General features: G+C 30.5%; 1 long non-coding RNA gene across 1 annotated transcript; it reads left to right on the forward strand.

Annotated features, from left to right (window-relative positions):
- The first annotated feature begins 5,126 nt into the window (after window positions 1-5,126).
- On the forward strand, window positions 5,127-7,894 carry LOC114925264 (uncharacterized). Its single transcript, XR_011871060.1, has 4 exons — window positions 5,127-5,818; window positions 5,938-6,041; window positions 6,171-7,095; window positions 7,249-7,894. It is a non-coding gene; the product is annotated as an uncharacterized lncRNA (long non-coding RNA).
- Window positions 7,895-8,661: the final 767 nt, after the last annotated feature.

Consider the following 8,661-nt stretch of genomic DNA (forward strand, 5'->3'; position numbering starts at 1 on the left):
TCATAAAATATGGGTTTATCATGGCTTCCAGGTGAAGGCGATGTCACATTCGAGGGATCAAATGGCGGCGTTCGGTGAGATGAAAAGCAACCCGACAGAGACCGTGACACCTTCAAAGACTCATGTTGCAGTTGCTCTTCCCTTCGGGTGAAGGCGATGTCCCCGACGATGGATGAAATGGCGGCGTTCTGGTGAGATGAAAGGCAACCCAACGAAAACCGTTACACCTTCAAAGACTCACGTCGCAGTATAAGTGGCCCCGGGTGAAGGCGATTTCACCGTCGATGGATCAAATGGCGGCGATCCGGTGAGATGAAAAGCAAGCCGACGGAGATGCAACGCCGAAGAAGAATGAGGATTAGGTTTGCTTTGCGGTGTGACTGGCTGCGTTCATAATTGGTCTCATGCTACGTTAGTTTGTTCTCACTCCTGCACATTTCAAATTGCATTATACTGGACCCACCAAATCCCTAATTGACATAACAAATTATATTTAAATTAATTTTAATTTAATTTTAATTAGTGTTGGTAATAGTTGGCACATACAACTCTTGGTACCCTATACTTTTTCATTCGTATATTTAAAAAATTTCGGTGCATGCATGGTCTCCAAATCTAACACGTTCATGAAAGATGGTTTCTCAAACAGATGCTGGTTTGCTAATGCATTTGCAACTCCGCACATCTGCCTCCAGAATGCCATCAGCTCGATCTTCATTTTCATTTGGATCAACAACCTCATAGTTGCTTTCAAATTCCTCCTCGCTATTACTATTGTAATCTTATCATTCTGTATGTCAATTAACTTCAGATTCTTCGAACTTAATATACAGCTCGATGAACGACATTTGGGAGCGAATTTCAATATACATTAAAAACATCTCTTGCATGCTCGCTTTATCCATAAAGAATGAACATACCAAATACTGATATAGGATACTTGTACAAAATAGATAACACTCTCTTTAATATTTGAAAATTTATTTTCTTACACATCACACTTTTTAATTTTTTAAATGAGAATATGAATGGAATAACAATATCCAATGAATTTTCACATACAAATTTTACTACTTCAAATATTTGTAATAAAATCTGATCATGATAATATATTTTTAACATAATTCTATCATCCATTTTATTTTTTTGACTCACATTGAAAACACTCAACTTTACCGTAATTTTTCGAAACAAAAAAAGAGAATATGAACAGAATTCTAAAGAGTTGAAAAAAGAAAAAAAAGAGGAGAGTTTTGCCAAATAATTTAGACGTAGATATATATAAACATATAAATAAGATGGTTCTATTTATTTTTAATCATTTAAATTTTTTTAATGATACAAATCGAACGACTATCGATTTGAATACTTACAAATTTTAACATTTTTTACGCCAAACAAATTAAATAGTCCTATTTATGTCTATTTTACGCCCAAAAGAAATCAATAAATTCGATTTTTCCTCTGTAAAATTAAGAAAAGCAGCTGTCATATTACTATATAACACACCCCACCCCCATATCATAGCATAACACACATACAATTTTCATATAAAAAAATGAGCCATATATATCATGTATTCGAAATGATTAGAAACGAAATTATTAGAAACGAAGGCTTATAGTACCTAGAGGCCTCCTCGTTCTGTCCCTAAGTACCTGGACCCGGTTAGTTAAAGGAGACTATATCAACCTCAACCGAAGATAACCTAATACGGCCGAATTATAACGCAGCTTGAAATTAATACATTGTTATATACGGCTCTTCGATTCTCCAAAATGCAAATTCTTGTTACAACCCTATCTAAGAATTTAAGATAGCCAACGAATCGTAATTCACATGATATTTGTCTTTTTTTTCCCACCTATAAGTTTTGAGTTTGAACTTCACCTTCACCTAATATAAAGACAAAAAAAATTCTATCTAAAATAAACCTTTCAAGTCCCAAAAAGAGGAGAGGGGGGGGGGGGAGCCTGTATACAACATACAAGTACTTTAACCAGAGAGTGTGTGCATTTATTCAAATTTATTTTGTCAAAAGAAAATCAATTAAAAAATTATTATCCTTTTCTTATATATCTAGATAATAATTCTGATCTTTATCAATATCTCTTCTATAAAATCTGAAAGTAGGCACTAATTTCTATGTGAATTAAATATGTCTAATTATAAGAGGAATTTAAGTCTTAAAATTTTTAAAAAGTTTTTAAAAGAAAGTAAAAAAAATAATTTTATTATTTTATTATTATCCTTTTTTCTTTCACAGTCCTAAAAACAAGCACTAAACATAAAAAACGCAAAACTTAAATTTTCTAAAACTTTTAACTATTTTTTCCTAATTATTTATTCATATATCACACCGTTTGTCATAGTGACATTTTTTTTTAAAATTCTATTACGTTTATATTTTTATAATAAATATTAGTTTAATATTAATATTTTTAATAATTAAATATATATTTTTTGTTTTATTAATTAAAAAATAATTTAAATATATAATTAATTAATAATAACTATATTTTTATACAGATATAAAATATTTGAAGTATAAATACTATTTTCTTTTTGACATGAGAGAGTACCTTCATAGAGATTGAAACGCTAATAATAAGTAATAACCGACTAAACCGCTTTCAATCGGTGCAGAAGGCGGCGCTAATTGCTTGTGCTTTGTTTTTCTTTTAGTTGCAAAAGTATATTTTAAAAAAATGAACAAATAAAACCGAAAATAAAGAAATTAGACAGTCGATTCTTATAAAAAAAAAAAAAAAGACTAAACAGGAAAAGAAGTGAGATATTTTGTGAAACCAACAGTATAGTTAACTAAAAAAATTTAAATATTTAATTTTAATATATTGATAATATAAAATATTTTATATAATTATTTAATTATATTTAATTTTTTAAATAATTTAACAATTAATATAAAAAATTATTACTTTTCTAACATGATTTATATAATTAAATATATATATTTATTTTATATAAATAATACATTAAGATTAAATTCAAAAATTAATAACATTATCAAGAGATTTTATATAACTCAAATTAGATTAAATTAAAGAAGTTTAATATAAATATTCAAGATTATTAATAAGTAAAAAAATAAAAAATGAAAAAAAAAATATTTCACTATACATTGTCTGAATAAAAAAAAGTATATTCCAACTTCTAAAGGGATTGTATTTTCAATGAATAGTGTTAATACATTTAAATATTTTTATAAATCAAATTTAACTTAATTAAATAATAAAACTTAAAATAATATTATTTATAATTAATTTTTATTAATGTTAAATTAATTTAATTAAACTTAATTAATAAACGAATTTGTCATTCGACTTCTTCCCTCTTACATTATTGTACTGATCCATTATTAGAATTAGGTATTAGCGGTTAACATCTGCAATTAAGGGCGGAAATAGTCTGAGTTCTAGTTTAAAGGAGTTTAATTCATATTATAAATTTATAGTCTAAACTCAAGCCAATTATTTTCCATAAATTTTTTTTCAGATTCATATTAGACCTATTTAAAAGATCAACACAAATTCATGAACTTATTAAAAATTTATTTTATAAATTATAATTTAAAATAATAAATTTAAAAATCTAAATTGACATTAAATATATTCTAAAATTTATAATTTATAATTTATATATTAATTTTTAGTCACATACTAATATTTATAATTCATAAATATAAATTTTTTTGTAAATAAAAAAATTATAATTTTAACTAATATTTATTATTGATATTTTTTATTTTATTTTAAATTCGTTATAAGTAAATAATTAAAAATTTAAACTAATAATAATTTATTTAAAAAATATTTTAACAAAATGACTAAACGAATTTTAATTTTTTTAATTTATGATCTATTTTTTTAATTAATAAATTTTGTAAAATTTCTAAATCTGACCAATTTAATAAAATGATCACAAAACAGATTTTGTTTTTGTTTATGGAGAGAGAGAGGGAGGGGAGGTGGTTGGCGTTTGAAATACAATTCTGTTTTGTCTTTCACCAAAGTTCTAGAAAAGTAGAAAATAGAAATTTATAAGTAAACGATGGATAATGCATACTAATGTAGTGTTCTAGAATTTCTATTGAATCATGTATGACGTAATAAAAAAGCAAAGAATTTTGCGTTTTCAATTTTCATGTTGCTAGGAGGAAATGGTACAACCGACAATATCAATCTCAAGCAAGGTTGTGAAAATTGGATGAGTCATCAAACTATTTTAGTCATTAAATTTTTTATTTATTAATTTAACTAGTTTAATCGTAATTTAATTAAAAAAATTGTTTTATAATAAAATAATAAATAAATTATAAACACAACTCTTAAAAAAAATGCAATACGATAAAAAAAAAAAAGAGAATGTTATTTAATTTAGGAGTTAAAATGAGCTATACGATTCTAAGATAATATTTAAATAATATTTTTTAGACACAAAAACAGAAACATAAATACACGAGTTAATATTTAAAATGGTCCCTAAAATTTGCTGGTAATTTTAAATTGGTTCCTAAAATTTTAATTGACTCAATTTGAACTTCCAAATTTTAATAAGTGACTCACGTTAACCTTTTTGTTAATCTCTATTAACGGAATGCTTACTTAAAACGTTAAGTGACACGTGAGCCTGACACATAATCTTATTAAACGGTGTCGTTTCTTTCTTGGCACGTAATCTCTCTTCAGACCACATCGTTTTAGCCATTTTGGGGCTAAAATTCAATTACACTTCATCACCTATGATCAAATCACTCAAATAAAAAAATTCTTCTTCTTTTTCATTCTCTCGCGTGCACCATATTTTAGAAGATCAATGTTGCTGCTACTTTAGGTTGCCAGCAAAGTTCGTCGCACGCGTTTTCGTTTGCTAGGACGAGGAAGAACAACTTGCGCACCACCGTTTCTCCCAGAAAAATTAGTAATACAACTATTTTACGTTTAGGTTCAATATTATGTTTTATGTCTTCTCTTGGTTGGGGTTTACAAGCCATTAATTTTACTATTTGATGCTAAGATGAATTGGGTTTACTGACTTACTAAATTTTTTTATTATTAATTAAATAAATTTGACAAAAAGAGCTTCTTCCCTCCTTTTTTTATTTTGGGGACGGAACAATATTTGTGTTAAAAAAAATCTGGAGAATTCTCCTCTGCTTCTATTAGTTAAAATTTAATTTTTTTTTTTTATAATATTTTTGGACGTGCTTCAACTTTTGCTATCAATCAATAGTGATTCCTGTTATTTTTTGAAATGAAAAAAGAAAAAATGATTTTAAGTTTTTGAACTTCTGCTATCTGAACAATCAAAATGGTGTTACTTCAAGGGTTTTATCCGTGCTTTTTTGTTTGTATTTTGTGTTTCAATTTAACCTATGCTATGAATTTATTTTGTTGACTTGTCTTAATATGTTTGTAGTGCAAATACAATTATAATCATAATATGGTCCCTATTTACACTATTAAGTTCTTCCTCTGATTTTATGTATGTTTGTAATGATAATTATTGCAGTTAGGAATGGCTGAGTGCTTTATCAACACTGTGTGGTCAAGCATACGGTGCAAAAGAATATGGCATGATGGGATTGTACCTTCAAAGATCATAGATTATTTTATTCCTAACTTCACTGATTCTTCTTCTGGTGTTCATCTTCACCACCCCAATTTTAAGCTTCTTGGGCCAAGAGGAAACCATAGCACAAGTGGCAGAAACCATTTCATTTTAGTCAATTCCTATCATGTTTGCCTTTATCGTATCCTTCACTACCCACGGCCATCTCACTCCCTCTGTTTATATGGTAATTCCTTAATCACTAATTCATTAGAATTCATATGTTGGTCACTATATTGTGTTGTTTGTTGTATTGATTTGATGTGTAAATTGTAATGGACTTTGGACAATCTTGTTTCTTTATAGTCTCAACATCAATGGATGAAAAATGATGATATCACTTGGGTTCATGGCTGCTGCTAGGTACTAATATTATATGAGACCTGTTGCAACTTTTGGAACTTTGACTGGTACTCTCCACCATCTTCTTCAACACCCAAACAACGATTTCAATTTAAGATTTTATCACTTGTTAGGATTTTATATTCATTAAAAGTGGCTAAATTAAGCCTAAACTAATTTTTTCCATGTCAGCACAGTCTTATCAGGCCACATAATGGTTCACGTGTCACTTAACGTTTCAAGTAAGCATTCCATTAATGGAGATTAACAGAAAGGCTAACGTGTGTCACTTATTAAAACTTAGGGGTTCAAATTGAGTCAATTGAAATTTCAGGAACTAATTTGAAACTACCAGCAAATTTCAAATTTGAGTATTAACTCTAAATACACAAAATAAGATATAGACATAAAATATATAATTTTTTTATTAAATTTAGTGATAATACACAAGACACATTAATCTAAACTAAATATTATATTACCCTTATATTATATTCACCAAAATACCATTATCAGCATTGCTTTTTATCATGACTATCATTAATTTTCAACCTTAATCCAAATAACCATAAACTATCATCAAAATCTCTAATCCAATAATGAAATCAATAATTTTTTATATATAAAAAAATTGAAACAAAGATTCAAACAGGAAAAAAAAGAAACTTGAACCAAATATACCTAGTTAGAAAGAATAATGGAAAACAAAAAAAAAATACAGGAAGCATGTGTAATCTAAAAAAAAGATATGGAGGCGGCGAAGACAGATTTATATGCAGAGAGAGGCAAAGGAGGCATAAGCACCAGCGCGAGCCAAGGAGAAAGAGAGACGGGTAAAGGAAGATCTGGAGGCGAGACGAGGCAATGGAGGTGATAAACCCCGTTTTCAGGGTTTATCTTGTGTTAGATTTAGAGCATTTTGCTAACCTTTTCTCACATTTAGCCAATGATTTAGCATAATTTTGCGATCTCTCCCTTATTTGTGCTTAAGTGTAAAAAGAATGCTTTTCGGCCTTTGATTAGATAACTTTACTTTCTACTTGATTCCATAAGATGCCTTGATGTGTTTGTTAGTAATCTCAGGTTAAAAAAGGCTAGGAATGGATCAAGGGAGCAAGGAAGGTGATGAGCAGATAATTTATACGCTTTTTGACATTATTTTTAGTATGTTTTTAGTAGGATCTAGTTACTTTTAGGGATGTTTTAATTAGTTTTTATGTTAAATTCATATTTCTGGAGTTTACTATGAGTTTGTGTGTTTTTCTGTGATTTTAGGTATTTTCTGGCTGAAATTGAGGGACTTGAGCAGAAATCAGATTTAGAGGTTGAAGAAGGACTGCTGATGCTGTTGGATTCTGACCTCCTTGCACTCAAAGTGGATTTTCTGGAGCTACAGAACTCGAAATGGCGCGCTTCCAATTGCGTTGGAAAGTAGACATCCAGGGCTTTCCAGCAATATATAATAGTATATACTTTGGCCAAGAATAAATGACGCAAACTGGCGTTCAACGCCAGCTCTCTGCCCAAATCTAGCGTCCAGCGCCAGAAAAGGAGCCAAAACCAGAGTTGAACGCCCAAACTGGCACAAAAGCTGGCGTTCAACTCCAGAAAGGACCTCTACACGTGCAACACTCAAGCTCAGCCCAAGCACACACCAAGTGGGTCCCGGAAGTGGATTTATGCATCAATTACTTACTTCTGTAAACCCTAGTAGCTAATTTATTATAAATAGGACATTTCACTATTGTATTAGACATCTTTGGATGCCTGGTTCTTAGATCAGAGGGGCTGGCCATTCGGCCATGCCTGGACCTTTCACTTATGTAATTTTAACGGTAGAGTTTCTACACTCCATAGATTAAGGTGTGGAGCTCTGCTGTTCCTCAAAGATTAATGCAAAGTACTACTGTTTTCTATTTAATTCATCTTGTTTCGCTTCTAAGATATTCATTCGCACTTCAACCTAAATGTAATGAACGTGACAATCATCATCATTCCCTATAAACGCGTGCCTGACAACCACTTCCGTTCTACCTTAGATTGAATGAGTATCTCTTAGATCTCCTAACCAGAATCTTCGTGGCGTAAGCTAGAATGATGGCGGCATTCAAGAGAATCCGGAAAGTCTAAACCTTGTCTGTGGTATTCCGAGTAGGATTCAATGAATGAATGACTGTGACGAGCTCCAAACTCGCGATTGCGGGGCGTTAGTGACAAACGCAAAAGGATAGTAAATCCTATTCCAGCATGATCGAGAACCGACAGATGAATAGCCGTGCCGTGACAGGGTGCGTTGATCATTTTCACTGAGAGGATAAGATGAAGCCATTGACAAGGGTGATGCCTCCAGACGATTAGCCGTGCCGTGATAGGGCATTGGATCATTTTCCCGAGAGATGACTGAAAGTAGTCGTTGACAATGGTGATGTATCACATAAAGCCGGCCATGGAAAGGAGTAAGACTGACTGGATGAAGATAGCAGGAAAGCAGAGGTTCAGAGGAATGAAAAGCATCTCCATTTGCTTATCTAAAATTCTCACCAATGATTTACATAAGTACCTCTATCCCTATTCTATTATTTATTTTTGAAAACCCATTACTGTTTGATATCCGCCTGACTGAGATTTACAAGGTGACCATAGCTTACTTCATACCGACAATCTCCGTGGGATTCGACCCTTACTCAC

Source organism: Arachis hypogaea, chromosome 14 (assembly GCF_003086295.3).
Source record: "Arachis hypogaea cultivar Tifrunner chromosome 14, arahy.Tifrunner.gnm2.J5K5, whole genome shotgun sequence".
In the NCBI taxonomy this organism is placed as follows: domain Eukaryota; kingdom Viridiplantae; phylum Streptophyta; class Magnoliopsida; order Fabales; family Fabaceae; genus Arachis; species Arachis hypogaea.